At 49.7% G+C, this 13,512-nt stretch overlaps 1 protein-coding gene across 1 annotated transcript in view; it reads right to left on the bottom strand.

Moving 5' to 3' along the window:
* Positions 1-234: 234 nt before the first annotated feature.
* Positions 235-13,512, bottom strand: part of rassf9 (Ras association domain family member 9) — a 150,945-nt gene continuing 137,667 nt past the window's right edge. Inside the window, exons 3-4 of the transcript XR_011936548.1 lie at positions 2,164-2,317; positions 235-335 (exon numbers count right to left, since the gene is read on the bottom strand). The gene's annotated coding sequence lies outside the window, so the exon portion shown is untranslated. The remainder of the gene's footprint in view (positions 336-2,163; positions 2,318-13,512) is intronic.

The raw sequence follows: 13,512 nt of genomic DNA, 5'->3' as shown, positions 1-13,512 counted from the left end.
ACTTTGCTCTTCAAGACCCAAGCTCACTCCGTTAGGCTACTATACCCTTCACTGCAATTGATCTTAACTTCTTTCCATAATCATCCAGTCAACTTGTTTAAAAACATTGTTTTCTGTGTGCCACATAAACCTAAGATCAGTGAATATTGAAAAAAATCCCAGATGGATTTGAGAGCACATCTGTAACGGAACCAACTTTATTTTCCTTTCGATTAAGTTATTGGAATGAAAACTGAGCATGTTCTCTTTCAGATGCATAATTTCCTGACCATCACTGGGTCGCAGAGCTGGATATATCTTCCTTGTTGTATGAGACCAGGCTCAAGATTCCAACGCTGTTTGAAGATTGGGAAATATAAATAACATGTGACAAGACTATTCACACAGTAAATCAACCTGTCCACTCTGAAAATGTTTAGCAGCTTCCATGAAATAGTTTGTATGCTGAGGCCTCCTCACTATTTTGCAGCACCAAGTCAGCGTATTTATAGCCCAATTGAAAATAGGAAAGAAGAAAGTTAAGATGACGGTGTGAATTTATGGTTTTTGTAATCTGAACATTGCAGGCAACAAAACGAAGCTATTATAGTACCAAGACAACAAACACCAATCAGTCAAATACTGTTAGGAGTATGCAAACATTCCTCAGTGCTAACCTTGCATTTATATTGGTCAGCAACAGCCAGGAGTGATCAAAGACCTCATATTTTCAACGTTAATTACCTACCCCATGACAAGGGTTTAGTTAACTGAGCTAGTCCAATCTCATATGTCAATGTCCATTAAGTATGGATGGTGAATAAGATAAAGTTTAATTAGGGCTTTCTTATCTAACTGTACACTATGGTACAAAAGAAACCATTCAAACCTACATTTTGCAGCAAAAACAAATTCCATTCTAACCATTCTTTTACTTCTGTACTTGCTAAATTAATGATCAGGAAAGAAGTTCAAAGATTGTTTTGCATGGGACCGAGAGCTCTAAGGGAAAAGCTTACTTTAGTTCAACAGTAAAACTAGACAGGTTGCAACAATAGAATTTCTGCTCCATATATCCATTCAATGGCCCTGGTGTTAAGGTGGAGTGCTGGCAGGGTGGGGGAGGAATGTGTGCGTGAAACCGAGGAAGAATATTTCAGCAAGTCGAAATGGCCAATTTCAACTTGGTTGCCCAAATAAGTTCTTTCTTCAGTTTTACATTTTGAAGCTTTGATGGGGAGTGGGTATGGGGTGGGGGACCCATGCACACCCACAAACCTTGATCTGAAATTGACTATTTAAAAAACGATGCAAAAAATGGAACTTGGAGGAAATAGAGGCTTTAGGAGGAGGCATTAAGGATTAATGATCATGGATTCAGGTTGAACAAAGCAGTTATCTAGATTGAAAGATGCTCCCCTTTGATTTACTGCTGGGTTCAATTTGAAGTTGGCGCAAGATAATTTGATCCAATAGGAGGAATAAACCAACTGCTGTCACAAATAGGTGTGCTTGGAGGTGGTGAGGGAGATGCACAGCAGGAGCGCTGTGCCCAAGCGTTGGCTGTGTGAGGAGGTTTCTTGGCCAAGCCAGTTCAGGGAAAGTTCAGTTGTACAATTACTAATTTATCTATGTTATGTGGTATATAAAACTTTGTCCTGGCAATTATACTCCATCATACCCATCGCTCTTCACACCCATATAAGTTTCAACAGCGGATTAAGGCAAATTACTGCGGATACTGGAGTCTGAAACTAAAAGAAAAAATGCTGGAAAATCTCAGCAGGTCTGGCAGTATCTGTGAGGAGTGAATAGAGCTAATGTTTTGAGTCCAGATGGCCCTTTGTCAAAGCTCAGCTTTTCACTTAGCTTATAACCCCTCCTTTCTCTCTTGCTCCAGTCAATGAGGTTACCGGAGTGGGCGGGGAGTGGTGCTGTCGCAGCACCCAATGGGATTATTTGATTCCATATATGTGAAGGACGTCAGGAACCTCATAGGGGTCAATTTTCAGGTGTACGGAGCGCACATAGCCCTTTCCATCTATGGGTCTGGCCAATACTGGCACGGAGATGCCTCTGAATCTGGTCAATACCAGCCAATACACAAAATAATGTCCTTATTTGGTCAATGTCGAGCACCTGCAGTTCCAGCTTCCAGGACATATTCAGTTTGCTGTTGCTCACCTCCGATCAATATCTGTGTTTATTGGACCTGGTCGAATTCCCATCAGGCCTGGCATCTCAAGCTGTTGGGTGCTGCTCAATTTAGATTGTCCAATTATGTACTTGGCCTTGCTTTTCAGGCTGTTGGCCATTTTGTCACAGTTTTTTTCTGACCCTGTAAAAGAAGAGAATACAAAATGTAAGTGAGAAGGAAGGGATGGGAGGTGCCCAATCTCAAACTGTGCTGCACACAGACATAGAGGATGGGCGTATGGAAATAAGTGCCATATGTTCATCCGAGATAGAGAGATGTGGAAGTCTCAGATTCCTGACAATAGAATTTAAAATATCTCTGACACACATATGCTGACTTCATTCCAATGGTTGAATGTGGGAAGACTGATGGCTAGATTTTTCCCTTCTGATCGAGAAGGGCAAATCAAGTTAGTTCCCAAAGTTATGTTCCTGACTTCTAAAAGTTAGCGAATTCACAAGGAATTATCATCTTTCAGAGTCAGGAGTGGCTGAAATCATAGCTGGCACCTCCGAAAGAAGAGCAGGAGCAGAAATGGAGGTGGATGTTGAGGCAGGCAGGTTAAAAGGTCCTCCTCCGTCCAGTTCTCCAGGTTCATGGCACCGTGGCTGGCTCTGCTGCGCAGCAGGGCAGGAAGACGAATGGCAGGGCTATAGTGACAGGGGACTCAATCGTAAGGGGACTAGATAGGCGGTTCTGCGGACGCTATTGAGACTCCAGGATGGTATGTTGCCTCCCTGGTGCAAGGGTCAAGGATGTCTCGGAGCGGCTGCAGGACATTCTGGGGGGGGGGGGGGGGGGGTGAACAGCCAGCCGTTGTGGTGCACATAGGCACCAACAATGTAGGTAAAAAAACAGGACGAGGTCCTACAAGCTGAATTCAGGGAGTTCGGAGTTAAACTAAAAAATAGGACCTCAAAGGTAGTAATCTCAGGATTGCTACCAGTGCCACTAGCTAGTCAGAGTAGGAATGTCAGGATAGATAGGATGAATACGTGGCTCGAGAGATGGTGCAAGAGGGAGGGATTCAAATTCCTGGGGCATTGGAACCGGTTCTGGGGGAGTTGGGACCAGTACAAACTGGACGGTCTGCACCTGGGCAGGACTAGAATCGATGTCCTGGGGGGGGGTGTTTGCTAGAGCTGATGGGGAGGGTTTAAACTAATGTGGCAGGGGGTGGGAAGTCGGAAGGTAGCAAAACAGGGACAGAAACAAAAGGCAGTAAGGGGGAAAGTGTAAGGCAGAGAAGCCATAATCAAAAATCAAAAAGGGCGACAGTGCAAGGCACAGTGACTGAGGGGAGCTCAGTGAATAGGCCCAGTAATACTAAAATGAATAAAACAGGAAGTAAAAACATAAATGGTAAGCAACGTGGCAGGTTGTTACATGAAGATATGGGTTCAACGACAAGGAAAATTAGGAGAAAAGTTAAGAGGAAATATAACTTAGGAGAGGTTACTGATCGAGGTGTTAAGATTCAAAACAGAGGTATAAAAGCCAACATAAGTGTACTTTACCTGAATGCTCATAGTATTCGGAATAAGGTAAATGAGTTGATGGCACAAGTCATCGTGAATGACAATGATTTAGTGGCCATTACTGAAACATGGTTAAAGGATGGTCAAGATTAAATATCTGAGGGTATCAAACTATTCGGATGGACAGAGTGGATGGTAAGGGAGGTGGTGTAGCTCTGTTATTTAAGGATGACATCCGGGCAATAGTAAGGATGACATCGGTGCTATGGAGGATAAGGTTGAATCCATTTGGGTGGAAATCAGGAATAGTAAGGCGAAAAAGTAGTCTTTAGGCCAACAAATAGTAACATTATGGTGGGGCAGGCAATAAACAAAGAAATAACAGATGCATGTAGAAATGGTACAGCAGTTATCATGGGGGATTTTAATCTACATGTTGTTTGGTTTAACCAGGTCGGTCAAGGCAGCCTTGAGGAGGAGTTTAAAGAATGTATCCGCGACAGTTTCCTAAAACAGTATGCAATGGAACCTATGAGGGAACAAGCGTCCTAGACCTGGTCCTGTGTAATGAGACAGGATTGATTAATGATCTCTCATAGTTAGGGATCCTCTCGGAAGGAGTGATCACAATATGGTGGAATTTAAAATACAGAAGAAGGGTGAGAAGGTAAATTCAAACACTGGTGTTTTGTGCTTAAACAAAGGAGATTATAATGGGATGAGAGAAGAGCTAAGGTAGACTGGGAGCAAAGACTTTATGGTGAAACAGTTGAGGAACAGTGGAGAACCTTCCAAGCAATTTTTCACAGTGCTCAGTTTATACCAACAAAAAGGAAGGACGGTAGAAAGAGGGAAAATCGACCGTGGATATCTAAGGAAATACGGGAGAGTATCAAATTGAAGGAAAAAGCATACTAAGTGGCAAAGATTAGTGGGAGACTAGAGGACTGGGAAATCTTTAGGGGGGCAACAAAAAGCGACTAAAAAAGCTATAAAGAAGAGTAAGATAGATTATGAGAGTAAACTTGCTCAGAATATAAAAACAGATAGTAAAAGTTTCTACAAATATATAAAACAAAAAAGAGTGGCGAAGGTAAATATTGGTCCTTTCGAGGATGAGAAGGGAGATTTAATAATGGGAGATGAGGAAATGGCTGAGGAACTGAACAGGTTTTTTGGGTCGGTCTTCACAGTGGAAGACACAAATAACATGCCAGTGACTGATGGAAATGAGGCTATGACAGGTGAGGACCTTGAGATGATTGTTATCACTAAGGAGGTAGTGATGGGCAAGCTAATGGGACTAAAGGTAGACTAATCTCCTGGCCCTGATGGAATGCATCCCAGAGTGCTAAAAGAGGTGGCTAGGGAAATTGCAAATGCACTAGTGATAATTTACCAAAATGCACTAGACTCTGGGGTGGTCCCGGCGGATTGGAAATTAGCAAACTTGACACCACTGTTTAAAAAAGAAGGTCGGCAGAAAGCGGGCCATTGAGCTTAACTTTGGTAGTAGGAAAGATGCTGGAATCTATCATTCAGGAAGAAATAGCGAGGCATCTGGATGGAAATTGTCCCATTGGGCAGACGCAGCATGGGTTCATAAAGGGCAGGTCTTGCCGAACTAATTTAGTGGAATTTTTTGAGGACATTACCAGTGCGGTAGATAACGGGGAGCCAATGGATGTGGTATATCTGGATTTCCAGAAAGCCTTTGACAAGGTACCACACAAAAGGTTGCTGCATAAGATAAAGATGCATGGCATTAAGGGGAAAGTAGTAGCATAGATAGAGGATTGGTTAATTAATAGGAAACAAAGAGTGGGGATTAATGGGTGTTTCTCTGGTTGGCAATCAGTAGCTAGTGGTGTCCCTCAGGGATCAGTGTTGAGCCCACAATTGTTCACAATTTACATAGATGATTTGGAGTTGGGGACCAAGAGCAATGTGTCCAAGTTTGCAGATGACACTAAGATGAGTGGTAAAGCAAAACGTGCAGAGGATACTGGAAGTCTGCAGAGGGATTTGGATAGGCTAAGTGAATGGGTCAGGGTCTGGTCGATGGAATACAATGTTGACAAATGTGAGATTATCCATTTTGGTAGGAAAAGCAGCAAAAGGGATTATTATTTAAATGATAAAATGTTAAAACATGTTGCTGTGCAGAGAGACCTGGGTGTGCTAGTGCATGAGTCGCAAAAAGTTGGTTAACAGGTGCAACAGGTGATTCAGAAGGCAAATGGAATTTTGTCCTTCATTGCTAGAGGGATGGAGTTTAAGACTAGGGAGGGTATGCTGCAATTGTATAAGGTGTTAGTGAGGCCACACCTGGAGTATTGTGTTCAGTTTTGGTCTCCTTACCTGAGAAAGGACGTACTGGCACTGGAGGGTGTGCAGAGGAGATTCACTAGGTTAATCCCAGAGCTGAAGGGGTTGGATTACGAGGAGAGGCTGAGTAGACTGGGACTGTACTCATTGGAATTTAGAAGGATGAGGGGGGATCTTATAGAAACATATAAAATTATGAAGGGAATAGATAAGATAGATGCGGGCAGGTTGTTTCCACTGGCGGGTGAAAGCAGAACTAGGGGGCATAGCCTCAAAATAAGGGGAAGTAGAGTTAGGACTGAGTTTAGGAGGAACTTCTTCACCCAAAGGGTTGTGAATCTATGGAATATCTTGCCCAGTGAAGCAGTTGAGGCTCCTTCATTAAATGTTTTTAAGATAGATAGTTTTTTGAAGAATAAAGGGATTAAGGGTTATGGTGTTCGGGCCGGAAAGTGGAGCTGAGTCCACAAAAGATCAGCCATGATCTCATTGAATGGCGGAGCAGGCACGAGGGGCCGATGGCCTCCTCCTGCTCCTAGTTCTTATGTTCTTATGTTCTTACACCCTCTCCCTTCTCCCCACCGCCCCCTGCCCTCCCAACCAGTCACCGCTCCCCCCCCCCCTTCCCCGCCTGTGACTGCCTCATGAGACATATCTGCTGCACTGTGGGTTGGGAGCCCGAGGTTGGCAGTAACAGCTGGTATGGTCCATGGGATGGAGGATGATGGCACTCGGTCTGTGATGAGTTCTGGTGCTCCACATCATTTGGCAATGTCTGACTCCTGCCCACGGTTGCACTTTTCACCGTCCATCTGGGTGACCCCTGTATGTGAGCTGGCCATTCCATCGAATCCGGGGTGGCGGTGGTGGAGACGGACGGGGCTGGGGGATGTGGGGTGTGGAGCCCAAGTCACCCACAGGGTCCACACATTCCTCTCAACGTCTGCCCATTCCCACCCCCCACCCCCCTGCCAGCCCAGCCCACCCCTCACAACCCATGGGCCAGATTGTAACGGTGGTAACAAGTGTTTAATGTGAACAAATATTTACAGATGTGTGCTCTTGCCCCTATAACTACACCATGTCCTGCACCCGTGTCAACCTAACTGATGTCTGACTTCCTGGCCTTACAGGCCTTAACCCAAATGCTACGTCTCGGTGGTTCCCCGGATGGTACATCAGGGGTGGAGGCGGCCTGCTGTGATTCCTGCCTTGGCACCTGGGTCCCCAATAGCTGGCGTCTTCTGAGGCGACGGGGCATGGATGAGGCTCAGTGCTGCTCGGGTGTCCCCGGTGGCGTGGTGCCACCCTGTTCTGCCTGTTGCCCACCGGAGGCACCAGGACAGGAGGGAGGGGTGTGTTGGGGAGGGGGGGGGGGGGGCAGGGGTCCGAGATGCTGCTCCAATATCTCCCTGTGGGAGTCCGGCACGGGCCCCATCACTTCATCCTCCCTCAGGCTGCCCAATGGCCCCGGGCTACTCCACGGGGGGTGCGAGCGGAGCCATCCCCTGAGGCTCCCCTGCCACATGGCGCTGCCAGTCCTGAAGGCCAGGACTGCATACAAACAGCCATGGACCACAGGGTGTGGACCATCTCCATCTGGGACTGCACCACATCACGCTGCAACTGTGCCACTACCTTCTGGATTTGTGTCACATCAGCCAGTGACTGCGCCACCTCCTTCTGGGACTGGGCCACCTCCCTCTGTGTCTGCGCCATGTCAGCCGGTGCCTGGGCAATGTCACCAGCATTCCCAGCCACGGCCTGCTGTGACTGGGCCATGCTCAGCAGCGTGACAGCGATTTCCACGTGGCTCTGGGACATGGTTGCTTGTGAGGCGGCAACCCTGACCTGGGCCTCGGCCAGTGCCTGCACAGAATGCCCCAGGCCTTGGATATGCTGATCCATAACCAAAACTGTCGCCCCCAATCCTTTGCAGTTGATACAAACCTCTGGTTGATTCTGTGATCCTTGGACCACAATGCTTATGCAATTGATGGCTCAATGTACCTCCAGGAAATGTCACTCCACTCTCATTCTATTATTGAGCTTGCAGTGGAATTTGTGTAAGACAATGTGTGATGAACGGTTACTGCCTTATCATCATGTAAGGTGATGTCCCCTTTAAGACCGGGCTTGGAACCCTGGGGACTCCGCCTCTGGCTCCGCCCATCTGTGAGCCATATATAAAGGGCTGCCTCATGGGCTGCGTGGCAGTCAGCACTTGTCTCAACTCTAACATAGTTCTTAGTCTAATAAAGCCTTCTTTACAGTTTAATCTCTAAGCTTCGTTATTGAGGGTATCTCAATTTATTAGACTAAACTAGATTCAGGATGGACGCAGGCCTAAAACCAGAGAAGCTCAATCTGGAAGCACGAACACCGGAGGCGAAGGAAATTTTTAAATACTGGTTGCGGTGCTTCGAGGCCTACCTGGACTGCGCAGAGACTCCCATCCTGGGGCCACGCAAGCTGTGTCTACTCCACGCCCGGGTGAGTCACAGAATCTCTGCCACGCTCGAAAAGGCGACAACTTATGATGAGGCGATCGAGTTACTCTACAAGCGGTTTGTCAAACCCATCAATGAGGTGCACACCCGGCATCTGCTCTTTACCGGCCGGCAGCACTCGGGGGAATCGCTCGACGAGTTTGTTGAGAAACTCACCGCGCTTGCCTGGGACTGTGACCACCAGGATGTGACAGGGGAAGTCCATATGAACATGCACATCAGAGACGCTTTCGTGTCTGGCATCCGCTCGACCTACATCCGGCAGTGGCTGCTCGAAAACGGGGCAAATGACCTGCAGGACACGCTAACGCTCGCCTCCTTGCTGGAGATGGCCCGACATAACTTGGGTACGTACCCCGCGGACTCTGCGAGCCCCCCCCCGGACTTCCTCCGGCTCAGCCGTATTACAGGCCTGCGCCACTCGGCGGCCCGCTTACCATGGGGGCACACCGTGCTACTTCTGCGGACAGGGCCAGCACCCACGCCCACGCTGCCCAGCCCGCTCCGCGATCTGCAGCGACTGCGGGAAGAAAGGGCATTTTGCACGGGTCTGCCTGGCCAGACCCAGGGGCCAGAAAAACAAAGAACAGCCGGCCCGAAGATCAGGCTCTCAGGCCCGCAGGCCTCGCAATGCAGCTGCGCACCGACCCGACACGCCCCTTTCTGACACGTCATCAGCCTCGTGCGAATCATGGGAGCGGCCATCTTGGTGGCGGCCATCTTCCCGACCCGACACTTGCGACCGACGGCGGTGGCCATTTTACGAGTCCGACTCGGGTGAGGACTCCGACTACCCGCGAGTGGGTGCGATCACCCTCGACCAAACTTGGCCAAAACACCTGCAGAACTCCATGATGCAGGTCCAGGTCAACGGGCGCCACAATGCATGCCTCTTCGACTCCGGGAGCACGGGGAGCTTTATCCACCCTGAAACGGTAAGGCGCTGCTCCCTACGCACCCATCCCGCATCCCAAACCATAGCCCTCGCATCCGGGTCCCACTCGGTACAAATCAAGGGGTACTGTATTGCGGATCTCTCGATCCAGGGTGCCAAATACACCCGTTTCAAATTTTATATCCTCCCTCACCTCTGTGCTCCCCCTGCTGCTCGGACTGGATTTCCAGTGCAGCCACCGAAGCCTGACACTGAAGTTCGGCGGATCCTTGCCCCCCCTCACGGTATGCTACCTTGCGACACTGAAAGTCGCACCCCCCTCGCTAGTCGCGAATCTCACTCCTGACTGTAAACCCGTCGACACCAGGAGCCGGCGCTACAGTGCCCAAGATATGGCTTTTATCAAGTCAGAGGTCCAGCGTTTACTGGGAGAGGGGGTCATCGAGGCTAGCAACCCTTGGAGAGCGCAAGTGGTGGTAGTCCGGTCCTGGGAGAAGAAACGGATGGTCATGGATTATAGCCAGACCATAAACCGATTCACGCAGCTTGATGCGTACCCCCTTCCTCGCATCGCGGAAATGGTAAATCGGATCACCCAATACCGAGTCTTTTCCACGGTCGACCTCAAATCCGCCTACCACCAGCTCCCCATCCGACCAAAAGACCGCCCCTATACTACCTTCGAAGCAGCCGGCCAGCTCTTCCACTTCCTCAGGGTCCCCTTCGGTGTCACAAATGGGGTCTCCGTCTTTCAAAGGGCGATGGACCAAATGGTGGACCAGTACGGTTTGCGTACTTGGACAATGTCACCATCTGCGGCCATGACCAGCAGGACCATGACGCTAACCTCAAAAAGTTCCTCCAGACCGCCCGAGCCCTTAACCTGACCTATAACGAGGGCAAATGCGTTTTCCACACCACCCGGCTGGCCATCCTCGAATATGTCGTAGAAGAGGGGTCCTAGGTCCCGACCCCGACCGCATGCGCCCCCTTAAGGAACTCCCTCTCCCCCGCAGCCTCAAGGCCCTCAAACGGTGCTTGGGGCTTTTCTCCTATTACGCCCAGTGGGTCCCCAAGTATGCGGACAAAGCCCGCCCACTCCTAAAGACCACCACTTTTCCCCTCTCGGCTGAGGCTCAATTGGCCTTCAACCGCATCAAGGCCGACATCATCAAGGCCGCTATGTACGCGGTGGACGAAACCATCCCTTTCCAGGTAGCGAGCGATGCATCAGACATCGCCCTGGCTGCTACCCTCAATCAGTAAGCTAGACCAGTAGCGTTCTTCTCCCGAACCCTCACTGCCTCTGAGGTTCGACACTCTGCAGTCGAAAAGGAGGCACAAGCCATTGTGGAGGCTTTGCGGCGCTGGAGATACTACCTCGCCGGTAGGAGGTTTACCCTCGTCACTGACCAATGGTCAGTCGCCTATATGTTCGATAACACGCAACGGGGCAAAATAAAAAACGATAAAATTTTGAGGTGGAGGATCGAACTCTCCACCTACTCGTACGATATCAAGTATCGTCCAGGGGAGCTCAACGATCCCCCAGATGCCCTGTCCCGCGGCACATGCGCCAACGCGCAGGAGGACCGCCTGCAAGCCATCCACAATGACCTCTGCCACCCGGGGGTTACCCGGCTCGTCCATTTTATCAAGTCCCGCAACCTACCTTACTCAACCAAGGAGGTCAAGGCCATGGTCAGGACCTGCCAAGTCTGTGCGGAGTGCAAACCGCACTTCTATCGGCCAGACAAGGTTCGGCTCGTGAAGGCCTCGGGTCCTTTGAGCGACTGAGCGTGGACTTCAAGGGGCCCCTCCCGTCCTCCAATCGTTATGCCTATTTCCTCACCGTGATCGATGAGTTCTCCTGTTCCCCATTCGCCATTCCCTGCCCCGACATGACCTCAGCCACTGTGATTAAGGCACTGCACGGCATCTTCACCCTGTTTGGTTTCCCCGCTTATATCCACCAGGGTACATCGTTCATGAGCGATGAACTGCGTCAGTATCTGCTCAGCAAAGGCATCGCCTCGAGCAGAACGACCAGTTACGGGGAAACGGGCAAGTGGAGAGGGAGAAGGCGACAGTGTGGAAGGCTGTCCTTCTGGCCCTGCGGTCGAGATGTCTCCCAACCACCCGCTGGCAGGAGGTCCTACCTGATGTCCTACACTCCATTAGGTCGCTCCTCTGCACGCCCACGAATGAGACCCCTCACACTCGATTGTTTGTCTTCCCCAGTAAGTCTACCTCCGGTGTCTCGCTTCCACCTTGGCTGATGGCTCCGGGACCTGTTCTCCTCCGGAGGCACGCGAGGAGCCATAAAACGGACCCCCTGGTCGAAAGGGTCCGGCTGCTCCACGCCAACCCCAGTTACGCCTACGTCGAGTACCCCGACGGCAGGCAAGATACGGCTTCCCTCCAGGATCTGGCACCCACTGGATCCCCCACCACAGACGCCCCCTTCCCGCACCGCCCCCCTGCAGGACCCGGTGCCCCCTACAACACACCCCCTTCCGGCCCTACCCCCCATTGGTGAGCACCTACCTTGCACACCCTTTACACACCCCGCCGGCGCCGGCACCGCTACCCCTGGCCCTGCCTAGTCCCCCTGCCCCAACCCGGACCGAAGCTCCGACCGCTGTGCTCCCGGATGTGCCCTCAACCAGGACTTCCGTGCCCGCCGCACCTCTGCCCGAATTGAGGAGGTCGCTGAGGACGAACCGGCACCGAGACGGATGGACCTATGATGGCACTTCACCCCCGCCGGACTCTTTTTAAACAGGGGGTGAATGTGATGAACGGTTACTGCCTTATCATCATGTAAGGCGATGTCCCCTTTAAGACCGGGCTTGGAACCCTGGGGACTCCGCCTCTGGCTCCGCCCATCTGTGAGCCATCCATAAAGGGCTGCCTCATGGGCTGTGTAGCAGTCAGCACTTGTCTCAGCTCTAACATAGTTCTTAGTCTAATAAAGCCTTCTTTACAGTTTAATCTCTAAGCTTCGTTATTGAGGGTACCTCACAATGCTATGCCAAACAAACCATTGGTTATCTGCCTTAATGTTAATGTGCAGCCAACTCTTGAGATGTCTCCAGTGGCATGTTGGAAGGAGCCAGAGAATTGAGGTCAGTGGCGAATTTCACAACACTGGACAATGCCTGACCACCAGCTTAAAAAAGCAGCAGCTATTGAGGTTTGTGATCATCTCCTATCTAAGCCTATGGATGAATTGCTTTTGAAATATTCACATTCTCTCTCTCTCTCTCTCTGTGGACCCTCTCGCCTGGATAGTGCTTCCAGCAAACTCAGGCCCCTCTGCTTCGCTCCGGTTTAACATCCCAAACTCTATTTTCCTACAGAGTTATTGCTAAGCATCTCCTGTTGTGCAACTGCAAATCCCACCAGATCATCATCTCATTGCAGTGAATGGTGACTGTCTTGCCTGTTTGCTGTCCCATCAATAATACCTAAGGGACCACCCCCTTACTTGATTGTGTCTGTTTGAAAGTTTTCAACCTTCTGAAGTATATCAATGATCACTGGAACTCTTTGCAAGACATTAGCCAGAGGGGACTGAGAAAACTGCTTTTTTCATATCTGGCAATCAAAAATCTTATCACCTCATGAATTGCCATCCGATCGCACCTCTCTGTCACTGGCAGGTTTCCAGAGGTTTCCATGCTGGAGGCAGTAAATCCAAACCCCTGTTGAAATCTCATCAAATTATGCAGCATTAGCAAATGATAACGATCGACCACCCAATATTTCTAATGTCAACATAAACAACAATGTTTCAGATAGCATTCTGAGTTCATTTTTGTTTGACAACTGCAGGAGGTCTCACACCGTACAAGAGTCAAAGTGATGAGTGAGTTATGCAGGTCTCTCTCAGCAATGGAATAAACCTGGGAGCTAAGAACTTCATGGAGAGCATTCATATTATAATCACATATAGGGGGTAGTGCACCATAGTTAAACCCACTTGAATTTATGGAGTAGGATACTCTAATTCAACGGCTATGTCCACAGGATCCGTCTGGTCTTACGACCAGAAAGTCAGCCCCTTCCCTGCACCGATCCTCCGCCCGGTGGGGGGCTAGCAGCCGCACAGCGTAAAGCCCA

Source organism: Scyliorhinus torazame, chromosome 19, assembly GCF_047496885.1.
Source record: "Scyliorhinus torazame isolate Kashiwa2021f chromosome 19, sScyTor2.1, whole genome shotgun sequence".
NCBI lineage: Eukaryota > Metazoa > Chordata > Chondrichthyes > Carcharhiniformes > Scyliorhinidae > Scyliorhinus > Scyliorhinus torazame.
Note: the sequence above shows the minus strand (reverse complement) of the source record. Positions and strands in the feature narration are given on the sequence as shown.